Source organism: Phalaenopsis equestris, unplaced genomic scaffold (assembly GCF_001263595.1).
Source record: "Phalaenopsis equestris unplaced genomic scaffold, ASM126359v1 Scaffold233361, whole genome shotgun sequence".
NCBI classification, from domain to species: Eukaryota; Viridiplantae; Streptophyta; class Magnoliopsida; order Asparagales; family Orchidaceae; genus Phalaenopsis; species Phalaenopsis equestris.
Window position 1 is genome coordinate 17,697 of NW_018251310.1, and position 20,129 is coordinate 37,825.

Genomic DNA, 20,129 nt, shown 5'->3' on the forward strand with positions numbered 1-20,129 from the left:
GAATAATACTAGCTCCTAAATCACATTAAGCTTTTTCAAAAAATCTTTCATAATAACACAAGGAATATTAAAACTTCAAGGATCTGTAAGTTTTTCAAAAAGTGTCTTCTGAATTATAGCACTACACTCCTCACTGAGTGAAACAGTCTCATTATCTACAAACTTCCTTTTCTTATTAGGTATATCCTTAATGCATTTGTTCTTAGGCTTCAACAAATAGAATGTTTATCATTAATTTCTACAATATTTCCAAAAATTTTAAAAATTGGTTATCATAGTTTTTTCTGATTTAGTGTTTGAGAACATGGAGGTGGTGGTCTTTCTACAATGATTTTTATTAGTTTAATAGGACATTCAGACTCAAAATGAAAATATTCACCAAATTTTTTATTATCCACTTCATCTTTTTCAACTTCAACTTCCACTACTTTTTGAAATCGGGTTTCCAATTCTTTTCCACTTCTCAATTGAATAGCCTTAATTTTCTCTTTGTTCTGATCTTTAGGATTTACTCCAACATTACTAGGCATCCTTCTTGTAGGTCTATTGTTAAGTACACTAGCAATACATCCCAATTATTTTTTCATGTTTCAAATTGTAGTTCCTTGACTTTGTAACTGACTTCCCATTTGCAATATTAGTTCTATTATTGACAACTTCTTCTTCTTACTCTACAAATTATTAAAACCTGAAAGGTAATATGGTTTATAAGTTAGATTTCCTTGATTTTAGTTCTATTATTGACAACTTCTTCTTCTTACTCTACAAATTATTAAAACCTGAAAGGTAATATGGTTTATAAGTTAGATTTCCTTGATTTTAGGAGCTTCATAATGGGTTCACAGCATTGTTTCACTATTGTAGATTTACAGCAATAGAGTTATTGTTACTCTAACTAATATTTGGATGATTCTTCCAACCAAGATTATAATAATTGGCATAAGGATTATTAGAACAACTATTTATTGCATTTAAGGTCTCATAAGAAGACTGAGATTCTATCATTCATCCCAGTGAATTTTCCTCAAGCACAGGTGGTGTCTGAGAATAATTCATTACATATCAATCTATCTTCTTAGATATAATAGCTGTTTGGGCAGCTACCATAGATATTGCATCATACTCATGAATACTAGCTACTCTTTTTGGATTTACCCTTTTAGAGGGCCATTGAAAATTATTAGTAGCCATCAATTCAATTAAAGAATATGCTTTATCAAATGGTTTTGACATTAATGATCCACTAGCAATAGCATCAATTATTGATCTAAGAGATACAACCAATTTATTATAAAAAAGTTTGAATTTTGTACCAATTTGGCAACGTATGGTGTGGACACTTCCTAAGGAGATCTTTAAATCTTTCCCAGCTTCATAAATTGATTTCCCTTGAAACTGACAAAAATATATAATATCATTTCTAAGCTTAGCAATTTCTTAAGGTGTGAAATAATTTAGATAAAAATATTTGTGATAAGTCTCGCCATGCTCTGATAGATCTAGGTACTAACAAGTTTAACCACATCTTAACCTTATCCCTTAGTGAAAAAGAAAAAAATCTATGTCTGACGGCATCATTCGACACTCCATCATGTTTAATTGTAGTTCAGAATTCTAGAAAACTAGCAAGGTGTAAGTTAGGATCTTCAGTTGATGTTCCCCCAAACTGATTGTTTTGTACTATTTGGATAAAAGCAAGTTCAAGCTCAAATGAATTGGCAGCTATAGCAGGGTTTTGTATACTCAAATGAATTTAATCTGCAATAGGATTAGCAAAATCTCTTAAAGCTTTCTGATGATGTTCATTTTCATTTACAACATTACTTGAGTTGCTAGCCATTTTGCTAAAATTAGGTATTTATTTTTGTTTTTTTTGAATTTTTCTAATAGTTCTTTCTAACCCCGAATAGTAAAGTACTAAATCTTTAGATGTTAAACTATGCATAAACAAACACAATAAGCAATTAAAATAAGCAAATTCACTAAAATATGAAAATATTCAAATTAAACTACAAATAGCTTTTTTTAGTTCAAATAAAATGATTTACATTATAAAATAATTTACTAATACTTTCTGTTACTTCTCCGGCAAAGGCGCCAAGAAATTGTTGCGGTGAATTTTTGTGTGTTACTTTTGCAAATATTTTTCAATATTACAATATATAAATGATAGTTATAATAATAAATATGCAATGTAAACCCAACAAAAATAACTTTATTAAAAATAATTTTATCATTTAATAATATTTAAACTACCAAATCTCCTAATAATAATGCAAGTATACGTATCACTCAAGTAATAAATGGCTTTAATGGAGTCCTAGATATCGATCCCACAGGGAAGTTACATAGAAAAGTTGGAAATGCTTATAGAAAAATTCTTATGACTATAAAGTAAAGCATAACTCAATCTACAAAACTGAAGTATAAAATTTTAATCTAAAGTAATTAAGTGTATGCTAAATAAAATCTAGATAAAAGGAACTAAGTTAATTAAACTAATTGCTAAACTTTCAAAAGCAAACTTATGAAATCTAAACAAAGTTTTTGTTATGAAGAGTTCAAATTTAGGAAAGCATTATTTCCCTTTACAATGAGTATATGGATTATGAAGAAATTAAAATCATTTAAAAATATATAAAAATTATTTTGTGCCAAATGGGAACAATCTTATTCTTTACCCTCTTTCAAGTGCATAAAGAACATTAACTAATCCAGAGTTTAACTAATCCAAAATTTGGTCCCTAATTTTATAGTTAGGCTAGGAGGATACCGGTTTCACTCCAAAGCTCCCACGACTCCCTCACCTTAGGACTAACAATCTTGCATTACTTTCCAATCAACTAATCCAAATTGGGGCTTTTAACATGTAACCTTAAAATCTCCAATTCTACATCAAACAAAGTATATTTTCCTATTTATTTGCATTCAACACCATGAATGACATCTTTTCCCATGGACTCAAATGTGACTCTCACTATGTTATAGAAATCATAGCTCTTTCAGATCATATGTTTCTCAACACATTTTCTCATTTCAATTGGTCAGATCAAAAAGTAAATGAAGATCAGAGTTTGAATCATCACAAATTATTGACATTTAAAACCGTATAAAACAAAATCAATTATTTACAAAACCAAATCTCATTTTAGGGAGAAGAATAAAGAAGACTACTTAGAATTCATAAAAAGGAAATAACAAAACACTAATTTCATATATAAAAATAAGTTTACAAAAATAAAGATATAAAAGTCACAACTTATCTTAGAATTCATCTCAAGAAAATCCCTAGAAGTTCTTTTCAAGCACTTTCTCTCTTTATAAGCACTCTCAATTATCTTTTTGAAGTGTGATGAAGAAGAAATCTCTCACATTCCCTCTCCTCTTACAACCGTGGAAGAAAATCTCCAAGCCCTTGACTTTCTCTCTCTCTCACGCCTTAATTGTCTCTTGCAAACCCCCCTTCACGCCACACTCATGCCCTAGACTTCCCTCTCTTTTATTAAAGACTGCCTCCCTCCAAAAAGAATTCAAAATTCCCTCCAAAATTCTATCCAAAAGTCAACCCTTTTGAATTCCAAAATATATGTCTATTGATCCAACAGAGATATCCCTTCATAAAAAAACCTTCCAAGGTGTCTAAATGCATTGAATCACTCCGTGGGACGTTTAGAATAAGTGGACCCTTCAAAATTCATCCTGAACTGACTTAATTCATTAAAAGTCATCTTTAGTGCCTCAGGCGCTGGTTCTGGCACTTCAGGCGCCAACTCTCTGTAAAATGGCACTTTAGGCACCAAAATCGTAAAATTCATTTTTTTGGCTCCAAATTTTGTCCTGTTTGCTACTTTTGCTCCAAATAGTTAAAATTGATACACCTGCAACAAAAACATGAAAATACCCTTCTTTAAAGTGCAATATCACCAAAAATAGGCGTTAAATGTATACTTAAAACAACACATTATTTTGGTGTATCAATAACACACTTCTTTATGAGAATGAATAAGAATTCTTTAATGTCCCTTCGATAACTATAATGAGATGTTTAACTATTACCAAAAATTAAACTGAAGATTGGAGAAGAAAGAATATTTTCAGTATGCATGTTTTTAATAATGAGAGAAGATGGAGGTTAGTTATTGATGGAGGAAGTGCAATGAATGTCTTAAGCCATATCATTACTAGAGCATATCTTTAGACTGAGCTATATCTTCAACTTTTTAATGTTAGTTAGGGCAATTATACATCTTTACCCATCACAGCTAGGTGTCTCATTTTTATAAAGATTGATAGTTATGAAGATCAAATATGGTGTGATTTCCATCCCATGGATGTTGCCACATTTTATTAGATAGATTTTTGTCATATGACTTGAATGTAATCCACTATGGCAGAGAAAATATCTATGTTTTTAAACATAATAATGAAAATATTAAGTTCATTTCTGTCAAATAATTAGAAAAGGTACCTAACAAAGCACCTCATAAATCCATTTCTAATCTACAAAATAAACCCACTCTTAAGAAAGGTGCTAAGCTTCAATTAATGAGTGGATGAAATCTTATTGTTATGTAAAACATTACCATTTCTGATCTTGATTCCAACACCTGTCCTTCTCCATCAACTATAAAATTAAAAATAATGGGATCGGAATAAAAAAAGAAGTTTTTTTATATGCCCTTCGACATTTGTTGCATGAGAAAGAAGTAACATCTGATTTTAATGACATTCACATACTTGTTATGGTTACAACTCTTCTTTCTGAATTTAATGGTGTTGCACCTAATAAATTACTTGATAGGTTACCTTCTCTTATGCCCATTCAACATGTCATTGACCTAATCTCTAGTTCACAACTCCATAACCTTCCCAACTATCGGATGAACCCTACTGAGCATATCAGGCTAAAGAGACAAGTTGGGGACTTACTTAAGAAAGGATTTATTCAAAAAAACTCTTAGCCCTTCTGCAGTTCTAGCATTACTAACCCCAAAAAAAGATGACCCATGGAGGATGTGTACTGATAGTTGGGCCATTAATAGGATAACTATTAAGTATAGATTTCCCATTCCTCAATTGGATGACATGTTGGATATAATCTCAGGGGCAAATTTTTTTTCTAAAATTTATTTAAGAAGTGTTTATCACCAAATTAGGATTCAATCACGAGATGAGTGGAAAACTGCATTTAAGACCCTCAATGGACTTTATGAATGGTTGGTGATGCCCTTTGGACTTTCAAATGCTTTGAGTACATTTATGAGGTTTATGAACACTGTTTTAAAACCTTTTATAGGAAGATTTTTGTTTTTTATTTTAATGATATCTTGATTTTTAGCCCAAGTAAACATTTAGAACACCTTAAGCTTGTATTTGAAAACCTTAGCAAAGAAAAATTGTACATCAACTTAAGTAAGTGCTTCTTCTTACAAAATGAGGTGATTTTCATTGAATTATTGTTTCTACTACTAGATTCAAGCCCGACCCTTCCAAATTTCAAGCAGTCTTAGACTGGCCTTCACTTAAATTTTTACTAATTTGCGTATTTTTCATGGTCTATCTGCTTTTTATAGGAGATTCATGAAAGAAATTAGTACAGTTGTTGCCCCAATAACTGTTATTTTGAACTAGAGATATTTCATTAAACTTTTGCAACACAAAAAAGCATTAGTTCATGGGATGGTTTTAACAACATCTACTCTTATACTTAGGTTGCCTAATTTTTCTAAAGCTTTTGAGGTAATTTGTGAAGCTTTTGGCATTGGAATTGGTGGAATCTTAAGTCAAGAAAATCATCCAACAACTTTCTTTATTGAGAAATTAAATTAGGCTAAATAATGATATTCGACATATGATAGAAAATTTTGTGCTGACATTCAATCTTTCTGGCACTAGAGTCATTAACTTTACATAAGGTGTTCATTCTTAACTAAGATCATTTTCAATCTTCCAGATACTAGCATCATTACATTTTACATAAGGAGCTCATTCTTAACTAAGATCATCATCCCCTCAAATTCATTAATACTCAATGAAAGTTAAGCCATAGATATGCTAAATGGGTAGAACTTCTTCAAGATTATTCATTTGTTTCCAAGCATAAAACTAGAACTGAAAATAAACCTGTTGATGCCTTATCTAGAGTGACTTTAACTATAAAATCTCTAGAATTAAATATTCCAGGATTTGATCAAATCAATGATTTTCTTATGTGTCTTAACTTTAATCTAATTTATATAAAAAAACATAGATAAACCTTTGTCTCTTCAAAGAATATTCTCTGTTACTAATGGATATCTATAAAAGGGAAATTAACTTTGTATTCCTAGAACTTTACTTAAATAATTTGTTAATCTCCGAGTTGTATTCTACAGGAATAGTTGAACACTTTGGAAAGGAAATAACCATTTGTTTAATAGAAAGTAATTTTTTTGGTCTTAAATTAAGATAGATGTTCAAAAACTAGTAGCCCAATGTTTGATTTGAAAACAAGCAAAAGCCATTAGACAAAAAAATCTGGCCAATAAGTTGCATTGTCAGTACTATATAAGGCTTGGGAATATCTCCAAACATTATCTTAGGATTACCCCGTATAGCTATAAAACATGATAAAACATTTATTGTAATTGATTGTTTCTCAAAGATGGCTCATTTTGTTCCATGCTCTAAAACAAATGATGCATCCAACATTTCTTGATTATTCTTTTGAGGAAAATGTACATCTGCGTCTACCGTCAATCATTGTGTCTAATCATGATGTTTGATTTATTTCATTTTTTTGGAAAACTTTTTGAAAGTTATTAAGCACAAAACAAAAATTCTCATCTTTCTTTGATCTACAAGTAGAGGCCAAACTGAGGTAGTTAATCAAACATTAGAAAATCTTTTAAGATTTCTTGTAGGAAAGAGTTTAGGTAGGAAATTGTGACTTGCATCTACCTACCTTTGAATTTGCATATAATAGTATTATTTCTAGGACAACCAAGTCTTCACCTTTTGAAATTATTTATGTCCAAAATCCCAAACCACCCATTGATATAATCAACCTCCCACCTCATGCATTCTCTGATTCTACCATTTCATTGGCAAAAGATTTTCAAACCATCCATTAAACCATAAGAAAGCAAATTACTTTTAAGTAACGACCAGTATGCTTCTAAGGCAAATCTTAGTAGGTCAACTTGAGAAATTTGAAAAAGAGACGATATTTTGATTTGCATTCGTCCTGTGCGGCATCGCACCACTAAGTTAAGCAATTACATGCAAGATCCTATCACCCCTTTAAAATTCTAAGAAAAATTGGATCTAATGCTAATTACAATAAATTGCCTACCAATATGTTAATCCATCTTATTATTGATATTGAAGATATTTTACCATATGAAGGAATTAGCAAACTTCCACATCTTGAGACTAACTCATTGGCAAGAGATATAATTCCCCGTGTCCAAAATCTTTTCTTTCTTAAAATTAAATGTATCATCACTAATGAAGCTGTTGGCATTAATTTTTTATATCTTACACATTTGACACATATTTTTGGTGTCATAGGATCGTAATTTATAATACAAATGTTCTCGTGGCTCAAAACATTGATGATGTCCCTTTGTGTGCGGTCAAGCTCAAATTTGCTCAATCATAGAAAATTTTTCTCGAATCACAAAATAAACTATGCGAGCGGGTCCAAAATGCCAATTTTGTCAAGGAAGGACACAGATACTGTTATGGTTTCATGCACAAACCAATTAACTGGTCGAATGCTTCAAAAGGAAAAATTTTAGCGTCGATGCACCCACACTAGAAGGTCAACGTGCCTGCACCTTTAGTAATCAACACACCCACACCATAATATGGGCTCACTCGAGCCTTTTTTTATTAGGCCAGCCTGGAAGGCAGAATGGTGCACTCGCGCTCTGCTAACCAAATTTGGGAAAGCTCGCACCGCAAAGGCAGCGCACTTGTGCGTCCCCAGGTGCACCGATGCCTCCCATGCACGCCAACGCCTATATTTCATAAGTTTCACCTGTGTTGCAAATGTGCTAAAAATGTGTCGAAAGATAGAGAAATGGGTGCTCCCGTACCTTGAGATCGATGCACCTGAGCTACGACCCTTGCGCACCCGCACTGTGAACCTTGCACACCCATGCCCAAACTCAGCCTCGTTCTGATTATTTCTAGCTTTTGATCAAGTTGACCCACTAAAATCCAAAATTGAAGAAGTGGAAGGGGGGAAAAAATTTCATGAAAGTGCTTAGCCTCCTACTATCAATGTTGACCAGTCATATGCCTCATTGAGAGGGATTTTGGGCTAAGCTTAGGTTAAAAAACTTAGACCTTGAGAAAGGCATTTCCCTCCATTCTTTTTTGATCCAACCAGCCTATGAATTGGGGGAAATGGCCTGATATGCAAGGTGTGAAACTAAGGAGAAAAATCTTGGTGTGTGGAGAGCTTGAGAGGAACTTCTCCCTCAAATTCATCTTCATCCCTTCATCTTTTTCAATTCTCTATTTATTCCTCCAGCAAACCCTTAAAAGAAGTGTGAGGAATGATCATGTAGGAGCATCTTGGTGGAAAAACTTCATCTCATTGTGAAGAAAGTGAGCTTCATCCCACTTGGATGAGGAAGAAGGCTTCAAATTTATTTTGGAAAAAGAGAGCTTCATCCAAATAAGGTAGGAGCAAGGAGCAAGCAAAGAAAATGCATCTACAAAGGCCACGAGGTGTAATCTTCTAAGACTCTCATAATTTCATTCTTAGATCCCTCTTAGACTGGATGTTAGAGATCTAAGGACCTAGGTTGTGTACTAGAGAAAATCCCCTTAGGTTAAGGGTGTTTTATTGAATCTTAAAAATTTTGGAGTGATTTTTCCAACCCTATCCTCAAGCCTATCTCAAGAGGAGGTTGCACAAATTGCGCCATTTTTTCCAGTGACTTCACTTGAATGGTCATTTGAAGTCAAAATATTGAGGGAATGAAGACGTTTCTTTGGCTTCATTCTCTTGGTATTGAGATATCTCCTTATGAGAAACTCTTCACTTTTATATCAGACAAAAATATGTGGTCATCTTATTGCCTCATGCAATAAGGCATTGATACACATCTCTATTGAATCAAAAGCTAAGGATCTAATGTGAGAAATGTTGGTTTAATTTTGTTATCAAATGCATTCAGTCCATTTCTTACATGTCTTGCACGTCACCTTGATCAAATTGGTTTGATCATCCACCGATATTCAATCAACCATTCAATCTAGTGGATCATCCATGAAGATCTGATCAACATCTCCTTCAGTTTGATTGGCTGCTTCAGTTTAGTTTGATCAGCCATTAAGGTCTAATCAATCATTCACTTCGGTGTGATTGTTTGCCCTGGTTTAATCGACTGATAAATTTGGTTTGATCGGCCATGAAGGTCACCATCCACTTTTATATGATTGACCACCTCAACTCGATCGACTCATCAATTTGGTTTGATTGGCCACAAAGGTCTAGTCAAATATCCAATTAGGTTTGATTAATCATGAAGGACCAATCAAGCGAGCACTTCAGTTCAATCAACCACCAATCAAATTGGTTTGATTAGCCACTAAGGTTTAATCAATCATTAAATTTGGTTTGATCAACCATGAAGGTCTGACTAACCATCCACTTCAGCTTGATTGGCAGCCCCAAATCAGTTGATCGTTCAATTCGGTTTAATCAACTATTAATTTCTGTTCAACCATCCAATTTTGTTTCATTAGCCATGAAGGTCCAATCAACATCCACTTAGGTTTGATCGAGCACCTAGAATCTATTGAATGATCAAAGTGGTTTGATTTGACACAGAGGGTCGATCAATCATCCACTTCAGTTTGATGGGTTATTCGATCTTTATTGACCGATCAATTTGGTTTGGTCAGCCACCAAGGCTCGATCAATATATCACTATGGTCCAGCCGGTCACTCTGACTCTACCGAAACCCCTTTAGCGACAACACCTGATTGACTGTATTGATCAACCTAAGGTGTCAATTGGCCAACTTCACTTACATGACACATCTCTTGAATGTATCATTTTCATTGCTTGCACGTCTTACATGTCACTTTGCATATGCACCCAATTGGGGGGGGGGGGGGGTTAAACTTTTTTGTCCTAAATAAAGTAAGTTTGAATTCTATTTTAATTAACATGAGGAAAATGGGGGTTAAATTTTGAACTATCACAATCATAAGGAAGGAGAAACAGTTAACTTATTTAAACTCTATGTAAATTAAGTTAGACTAGTGTTAAGTAACTTTTTGAATTCAACATATAGAATTCAACATATAGGAAAATGATTAAAATATTTATTTTCAAAAAGTATCATATATTTTTTAAATTAGGTGTACTTAGATATATACTTAACAAGATCTGAGCTTCCTTAAAATTTAATTTTCATCTAATACTTATGAACTTTTGAAAAATTAAAAGGAAGATGAATGTGGAGTGTTTAAGATAAAGAGATGATTGTGAAATTCAAAATTATTACAAGGCCTATCAAGATATAGTAATCTTCATAAATTTATGCTAGTAATTAAAAAATTAAATTAAAAGCAAAAAAAAAGAGTATATATATTTAAAAAAAATACATTTTTACCCTTTTATAGAAAATGGAATGAGTTGGTTTCTACCCCTTTACCATTTATGTTTCAATCCCTTTAGAGAGTTGGTTATCATCAATGTTGTCATTTTACCCTCTTGTTTGACTAGAGTTTTAGTTAAAGTTCAAAATTCCATAATTATCATTTCACCTCCAAGGATCTCCACTTTATAATTCTCTCATTTTAACTCAAATGATTTTGAGACATTGTCAATACCCTACTCATGGGTTAATTATAACATCAGAGGAGAGTTAATATTTTTTTTATTTTTATTTATTTTAATAATTATTTTAGTTTAAAAATAAGTACTTTCAAGGATAACAAATTTAACTATGTAAAATAAACTTTTTATGCTTAAGTAAATTATTGGAGATTCACCTAAGCCAGACGACCACTAGGGGTAAATTTTGTGAATTGTTGAATTATATTTTACTTTTTTATAATTTTTAAATAATTTTAATGAATAAATAAATAGAAAATATATTTTTATTTTACAAATTCTTTTTTATATTTTTTACAAGTCTCTCTAACCTCTAAGAACTCAGAGAAATTTATCTTATGTTTTTTACATATTTAATTTATTTTTAATAAATTATAAATTCAAAAATAGCTTCAAATAGAATTTTAATTTTGACCTCATTTTTATTTTTCTTATGTTTCTCTGGGCACAATGAACACTTTAAACCACTTCTTTACAATTTGTTTTATTTTTATTTTAATTTATATAATTTTTTAAGCAAAAAATTATTTTTTTCTTAGAAAAAATTTTATATTAATAATAATTTTTTTGAGTTTCAAATTTTTGCAGGGGCCTCCTAATATGATTACATATATTTTGGCCTATTTTAATGATTTTTAGAATTTTTTTTTTATTTTTTAATAAATTTTAATCAATTTTAAATAAGAAAAATAACTTAAAAAATGTTTAAATCAGACATTATTTCTCTAATGTCCTCTGATCACAATGAATCTGCAAACATGATTTTATATTTTTCTGATTTTTATTATATTTTTATAATCTTCTGATTTAGAATAATACCAATTATTTCAAAAATTAGAGCTTTTGCTGTCAGAGATGTTCTCTAACTCTACAAAAATCAAAGAAAATCCCTAAGCTCATTGAGAACAAGCTTTCCAAATTTCATTTAATTTAAGTAAATATTTAATTAGTTATAAATTAATTATCCTCTAAGAGTATTTAATTTATATAAAATTAAAAATTTGACAAATAATTTTTGTTTTTTGTTCATATTTTTCTCCTCCGTTCACTGAGCACAGAGATTTTTTTTATTTTATATTTCTGATTTTTCTACACCAAGATATCGATTTTTAAAATTTATGTATTTATTTAATTCCAAAATACATTATTTATCTATTTATCAGGGTCAGCTTCCATCGCAACCTTAGCCTCCCTGAAGACCCACGTGTTGCGCTATGATTCTCTGTGCTTTCCATGGAGCCTGCTTACTGTGTTTACGGTTCATGTTCCATCTCCCCGTCTGACGTGATCTGGTCCATCCATTTGATACGCGTGAAAATGAACGACATCTATTCATCATCCCTGATCATCCTAATACAAAAATTGTCCATGTTCTAGGCCTAATATCTCGCTCGATTCTCAATTAAATCATACGGGCTTTATTCCTACAGCTTCATATAAATGATATGAACCTATCTATATAGTTAAATATGCATGAAATACAAGTTCTCTTCACAAAAGATGAAATCAATGCAAAATTTAAGGATTTTGAGTTATAACTTTGCCAAAGAGGTGATGCCTTGATTGGGTTGATTGGAGATGATCGTGTTGAGTCTACGAAGCTCTTTAAAGTGTTAAATTGAGCAGAGGAATGACATAAGTATGATTTTGATTGGAGGGTGACTCGGGCTTGGTTTAGGACTATGTAAGAGTGACAGGGAGAGGGGGCTTTAATTGGTGAAGTGGTTTTGAGGTCTATTGAAGCTTGTGGAATGATCAATTTAGGGTTGAAGTGGCCAAAAAAGCTCTAGATTTGGGTGATGAAATTGAGCTAAGGTAGTGGGGATGGGTGTTTAAAGATAATTGGATTGCACTCAGGGTGGCTGGGAGAAGCTTTGGAAGTAATTAAGTAGAATTTCCTTTAGGTTTTGGTTGATCTCCAATTTTAGTTGTAGAGGGGGTCATTATATTAAGGCCAAGGGGAGGCTGCAGGCTACCAAAAAGCTTAGGTGGAGGGATGAACAGCGCAATTGACCTATTGGAAATTGCCACATGGGATGGATCAAATTTGGGATTTAAGCCATGGCAGGCTCTCTCAGTTTTGAGCTTTCTGACTATTATAGTGGTCGGTCAGGCCATGGGAGGTGACTAGCTGGCTAAGGGAGGTCAAGAAGGTTTAATTGTGATTAACTTGGGGCTTGGGAAGGTTAGACGCATGGGTTAGAGGGTTAACAAGATTTAGGGGAAGAGTATCCATAATTCAAGGGACCCTTAGTATGTGGTCAAAATAGGTCTTAGATAGGATTGATGTGGCCAACTCACATGCTTAGGATGGGGTTGAGGTGAATAAGGTTTAATTAAATCTAAAGATTAGGAAAAATTTTGGATTTAAGATTAAAATTTGTCTTGGGCATGGACTTGGATTTTGGGATTAGCTTGGGCTTGAATCTAAATTAATTGATGGTTCAAATTAGCCTGAAAAATGTCATGATGGATTTGGGAAGTAGTTTTGTGGAATTGGAGTGATTACATGGCTTAATATTATAGAATTTGAAATTGGGGTCAATTTTGGGGTTTTTACTTTTGACTTGGGGAGTGGGTTTGAATTAGTTTGACTTGGGCTTAAATATGATAAAATTTGGTTTGGATTTGAAATTGGGCCAATTTGGAATGAATTTTGTGAAAATTGGGGGTGATTTTGGCACTTTTGGGGATTCAAGGGTTTTTTTGGGGAATTTTGGCCAATTTTGGTGGATTTGGGGATTTTGGGTGAAATTTATAACATTAGATTGTTAGATCTGATTTTACTGAGGTTTGGAATTATTTTGGTGGTTTTGTTAACTTCTTGTATATTAGGTGCTTTTTTGGTAATTTTGGGTGGTGTAGTGCCATTTTGTTACTTTTGAGGATTTTGGAGGTATTTAGGCAATTGAGGCAATTTGAAGTGGTTCAACATGATTTTTAGTGACGAATTGGGAGTTTGGGAAATTTTTGAGGTTTTAGGGTTCCATGGGCATTTTAATAAAAAGATGGGGAAAAGCGGGGATATGAGGCTAAAGTGGGATGTCTTAATGGAATTGGGATTGATGGTCGTGAAAATTGGGTAAACTCTTCCCCTAAAATTACAAGACTTACAAGGAAGGTTATTTTGGATCCTCCACATGTTGGTCCTAGTGATCCTAGTCAATGAATGGGCTTGGGGCCACCCACATGAGTCTCCAAAAAGAACTGGGAGATAGAGTAGGTGTAAATGATTTTTTTTAGGTTTGTGTGTGTGCGTGAGGTTGTGACCAAGACCAAGCCACCCAGTGTTGCTTCACAGATCCTATTAGGACTCACTCTTATGTCTTTGCATGCTGGTCTTCTCCATCCCAAGTGAGGAATGAGGACTTATGACCACCCATGTGAGACTTCCTAAAAAGAGTCAAGAAGTGTTTAGAATTTCTATGCTAGTCCTCTTGGATAGTCAAGAGAAAAGTCCTATGGTTAGATCTTAGGCTCCTAAGAGAGGGAGATTATACCTCACCAAAAGTGAAGTCAATAAATGGACCCCAATAAGTGTGTTGTGGTTGAAAAGTACACCGCACGTATTGGTGTTGACCGAAGTGGTCAACAAAACTAATACAATTGTTTAAGCCCTTATACTTAGAACGGTGCAAGAATATGAATGAAACCTCTAATTTTAGAAAACTATGCTCAAATTGAACAATTCAGAGAGGTTTCTACTAGGGATTAGTAGGAGTATCTTAGATTGAAGTTATGAATTTTATGTTTTGATCTTTGCTCTTTCTTATCGATCAACCATCAGAATTCCTTATTGAGAATCTGATAGTTGTGGAGCACTAGATTTACTTTATGCTGATTTTAATTTCAATTTTAATTTTTTGTTGTAAAAATTTCTATTTTAAGTGAGTGAGGGGATCAGGTTGAGATGAAAAGTATTGAGACTCATATCTTTTTCAAAGACCTAACGAGGAAAAGGTAGCCAAAATGGAGATTGAACCATGTTAGGAAGAAAGGTCTGGAGGCATGGTATTCTAACCCAATATAATGGAGGAGTGTATCATTCGGAAGGGACAATCCGAAGACTTGTTGCCCAACCTATGAGGTGAGGAATGAACCTTTGGAAGGGACAGTCAAAAGACTTGTGCCCAACCTAAGAAGTGCAGAAATGTACCTTAGGAAGGGATGCTTCGAAGACTTGTTGCCCAATCTAAGAAGTGCAACAATGTACCTTAGGAAAGGACAGTTTGAAGACTTGATGCCCAACTTAAGAGATGGATAATTGCACATTAGGAAGGGAGATCCTGAAGGATGTGGTATCATAACCTGAGAGGTGAAGAATTGCACATTAGGAAGGAAAATTCTAGTGGATGTGGAATGTCAACCTAAGAGGTGAAGAATTGCTTAATATGAAGGGAGATCCCGAAGGATGTGGTATCCTAAATTAAGAGGTGAAGAATTGCACATTAGGAAGGAACGACCCAAAGTCAAGTTGCCCAACCTAAGATGTGAATAATTGTACCTTAGGAAGGCATGGTCCGAAGACTTGTTGCCGAACCTAAGAAGTGAAAAAAGGTACCTTAGGAAGGGCGGTCCAAAAACTAGTTGCCCAACCTAAGAGGAGGAGACTTGCACTTTGTTGGGAAGGAAGGTCCGAAGACTTGGAATCCAACCCAAACGAGAGTGAAAGTTGATGAAATGTGGTGAAGTGATAGAGTTGTGGGAATTTTTGGATGTCTGAAGCTTGTGCTGGTCGAGAAGAATTAGCAAATTTGGGAGAAAATTTGTGAGTGCATGAATTTTATGCATGTAGTGATTTTGTGAGTGTTGTTCTAGGGATTGTCAATTTCATAAAAGTGTTTCAAATTTGATGTTTTGTTTTGAAAAGTATTTTGTGTGATTTTATTATTACTATATATATAATATATATGATATTTTGAAACTAAAAGGTTTGTGTATGGTATAGCGTTGTTACATTTGTAATTACGAGGAGGATTCTACTTCACTTTCTTTCTTTCTTTGCCAATTTGCTCGTGGTGTTTGGAGTTTGGTTGGGCTCTATTTTCGTATAAATTGGATTACAAATGAAAATAATATTTTAGATTTGGATAAGTATTGCAGTGCTTGGAAGAATGCGCCTTTATATGGTGGGAAGCTTGAGTCTTTTCCACTTATCATCTTGTGGTTCCTATGGTCTGCAAGAAATGCATATAAGTTTGATTCAACCCCTCCCACGACTGCTATTAAACTTCTTGTATTATTGCTTACTATCTTAAGGCTTCTCAGATTTTTTTGCCTCATCAAAACCCTCCACCGAGGGGTAGGATGGCCTCCTTAATTCAATGGCAACCCCCCTCCATAGGTTGGGTCAAGTTGAATGTGGATGGAAGTTGGTCGGTGTGGGTGGTATTTTTTGAAACTCTTTGAGCAATTGCCTTTGTTATTTTGCCTCACTTGTTACTTCCTCCACACCTTTAGAGGTTGAGGGCTTTGCTATTTGGTATGCTATACAGATTGTTGTTATGTTTCACTTCCAAACTATTTATATTGAGTCCGGTTCCAAGGCTAATGTTAACATGTTTAAAAAGATCATTCCTCTTACTTGGAGTGTTCTTTATGTGTTTAATATGATTCATAATTTCATTAAAAGGCATAATTTTGTCACCCAGATGCATTTCATTTATAGAGAATGTAATTCCCCTGTGGATTGGCTTGCTAAGTAGGGTTTACAATGGGTTTTGGTGGGTAGTGTACCCCCACCTCCTTTACAAGTTCTATTAAATGGTGAATTGCTTGAAATTCCTTATATTTAAAGATAATATTATTGTTTTTTATCTTCGGTTTTTGGATGGTGTTTTTTCCCTCTTGGACTTCAATCCATCTTTTTTGGATGATGTTTGGGTTTGGATCTAATACCTTCTCTTGCACAGTATTTGAGGACCATTTTTTTAGGCCACGATTTAGGTTTTGGTATCACTGTCGTGGCAGGAGCTTACTTCGGTCTACTGCATTTTTTGAACCAACTGCATTGCTGCTTTCATCTCCTCGGTAAACTTGTTTGTTGCCTCTGTTTTTTAGATTATAATGAACTATTTCACTAGGGATAGACCTTATCTTGGTTTATTTATGTTGATAACACTAATAATGCAAGCTTTCGTTACTTTTTTTTCAGTTCCAGCCCCTATGTATCAACTGGCTATGTGGCGTACTCCTTGGTTCTTTGACGATGATTTTTGGATGAATTCTACTACCTCAGCTCCTTCCTTCTGGCTCGACGTCTCACAGTTCTCTTTTGCTGAAGATTTGGACCTTTTATTTACTGTTTTGTTCATAGCTATTTTGAGTATTCTCTCATTGAGCGGTATATGTCTTTTTTTGAGACTTGTTTTTTGGGTTCACTACTCCTGTGCTTACCTTTTCCCTTTTGTGTGCAGTTGTAATGTGGAAAGCGGAACCCCTAGGATTTTATTGTAATTTTTTGCTTTTAGCTGGGGAGCTGCTTTCCCTCCCCCTTTTTTGTACACTCTGCTTTTAATTAAAACGTAGGGAGCCATGAGTTTCTCTTTTATTAAAAAAATATATATATTCATTAAATCAATCACACATGGTGACAAATTTACCGAATCCAAGATTTAGTCCAACGACATTAAATCAATCACACATGGTGACAAAATCAAACTTCGTTACTCTTTAGAAATTTTGATGCATCAAAAATACAATATGATATTGTTGTCGGGTGCCAATCCTGGAAAGCATATGAAATAACATATGCTTTGTAGAGCTATCTCTATCTCTGAGCTATTTGTTGTGTCCACCCCTTTTGTATGGAATTGTGAAGACTAACCATCCTCTTAAGGCATACTCTAAGAGAAAATTCCCTTTGTACACGCTTAGAGGTGTGCTATCTCACAACTTCAAAGGCAATAGTCCTTTGTGATCTGGGTCAAGATGGTATCCATATGGCACCTTGTTGTCATCCATCCTCTTGAAAGTGATAGACACTCTCCTTTGTGGTACACCTAGAATTCAATGCGTAGCCAGGTCAGCTCCATTCCCTTTAAGAACCATGACAGGCCTCACGAGCAAAAGAATCTTTACTTGTCCTCAGAATTCACCTCTTCTGACAATATCCATCTCCTTTCCAAACATTATGTCACATTTGATGATGAATGATACTATTCAGAAGGGTCTGACAAAATCATGGTGATCTATGTGGGGCGGAATGCAATCCACCTCTTCGTAGATGTTAATAATGCAGTTATTGGGGACACAATCCGTTGGTATGATGTGCTAGGAATCATTCTCTAGGTCATCTTATTTATTACGGAGGGCATAAAATCTACTTCATCAAGTCTTAAGATGCCTGATGGATTCCCTTTTTTATCGACTGTGAAGTTATAACAACAACCAAATTGAATGTTAAGTCGTGCATTTCTATGCATCCACTTTTGCGGCTCATATAATGTATTCCTCCTTAAATGGCCTACACCGACCCAAGTCCCTAAGGAGGAATACATAGTTTACTATTCTTCTTCATTTAGTCTCTAAAAATACATCAATGTTTAACTTCAATCCTTCAAGAATGTTAACATAAATCCACTGTATTAGCTTAAAATGTTCAAAACTCTTCTAGAGAACCTTTGAAACCTTTGTAATTTTTCTTCTGAGATGATCTGTAATCATTTAGCTTGTACAGACTACAAACATATGGCTCCACATCCTGGTGATCCTTGAGTCTCTGTGTCATAGGGAGTATGATGCTCTCTTCTAGAGGAGCATCGCATTCTTTGCAACCTTCACAAGCCTCTATTAGTATGCTCTAGCAAGAAGGGCTCCATAGCTAGAACCATATCTATCTATCTCACTGGAGATGGGAGAATTGCATCCTCCATCGACCGATCTGATCTCTAGGCTTCCTCATACACTACTGAGAAACGTGTCAACACTACTTTGCACTCATTCTCCTTTCCAATTGTTCGAGCATTTGGTGTTTGCGATGATTCACATTGCGATGATGTGTGTGAAATAATGTTGCTTTCTTAGGCGGCCTTGGTGGAACTCCCTCCACCAAAGCACCGACAAGCCTTCCTTCTGAAGTTAGGGCAATGGACTATACCTATCTAGCCCCTTTGGTCAAACTATTGGTCCTTGGTATTTCATTCCCATTATTATGATCTTTCATTTTTTTCTCAGTAGTAGTGTCTCCCTTACTCTGAAACTTGAGCACTATTCTCAAGCCTTCTTTTTCTTCTAAACCAACCACTTTCAATAGGGCTCCTTCATTGTCCATTTTGACTTGCTCGAAGTCCAGGTCAAAGTTTATGATGACACCCCATGCAACCTTTTCTTCATCCAATGCAAGATTGATATCATTTTTAATAGATAAAATCATCCTCTGACCTTATATTTCAAGTAAGAAATAGGAGAAAGGTCAGCGAGCTGAATTTCAATCTTAACTAGAAAAATATACCGTTATTGATCGTTATTTATTTATTTATATTAAAATTGTGTATGTGTTTTTTTACATGTGTAAATTTTATAAGATTGTAATTTTAGTGAAATAAAATTTGATTTTATTTATGAAAAATTCTTTCTCTTTTTTTCTTTAACAAATCATTTTATTTTATTGGCCCAATCATAAACAAAATCAACACATCAACATTTTTAGGGGGTAAGTATCATGATACGTAATGCTTCTTCAGGTATCACCCGTTGATTAGAAGCATAGGTCTTTCACCCTGACAGTCTACCAGCTGGTAAGATCCTCCAGAGTAGACCTTTTTGACAGCAAGCGGTCACTCCTAAATTGGTTCAAACTTCCCCTTTCTTGCAGTGTGCAAGAATATATCTTCTAATAAAGAGGATAAGGTCACCAACATTGAAAGCCCTTGGGCAGATCAGCTTGTCGTGAGCTTGTTCCATTATGTTTATTGCGCTGACAGTCGTTTCCCTTTAAGGTTTTATAATTATTCAAGTTTGAGTTTGTTTTTCTCTTTTATTTTAATCTTGTTGGCTATGGTGATCCTGAGAGAGGGTAGCTGCACTTCCAAAGGGAGCAAGGCCTCAGACAGGTACAGTAAATCATAGGGTGTAGACTAAGTTGAAGTCCTATATGTCATTTTATAAGCCCATAATGCCTCTAGTAGTTGTTCATGCCATCCTATTTTATTACCATCTAATGTCTTTTTTAAAATCTACTCAAAGTTCTTATTGAAAGCCTCTACTAGTCTGTTTGCTCTGGTGTAGTAGATCGTAGATTATCTCCAGCTTATCCCATGTCATCTGGAGAAGTTGTTGATTTTA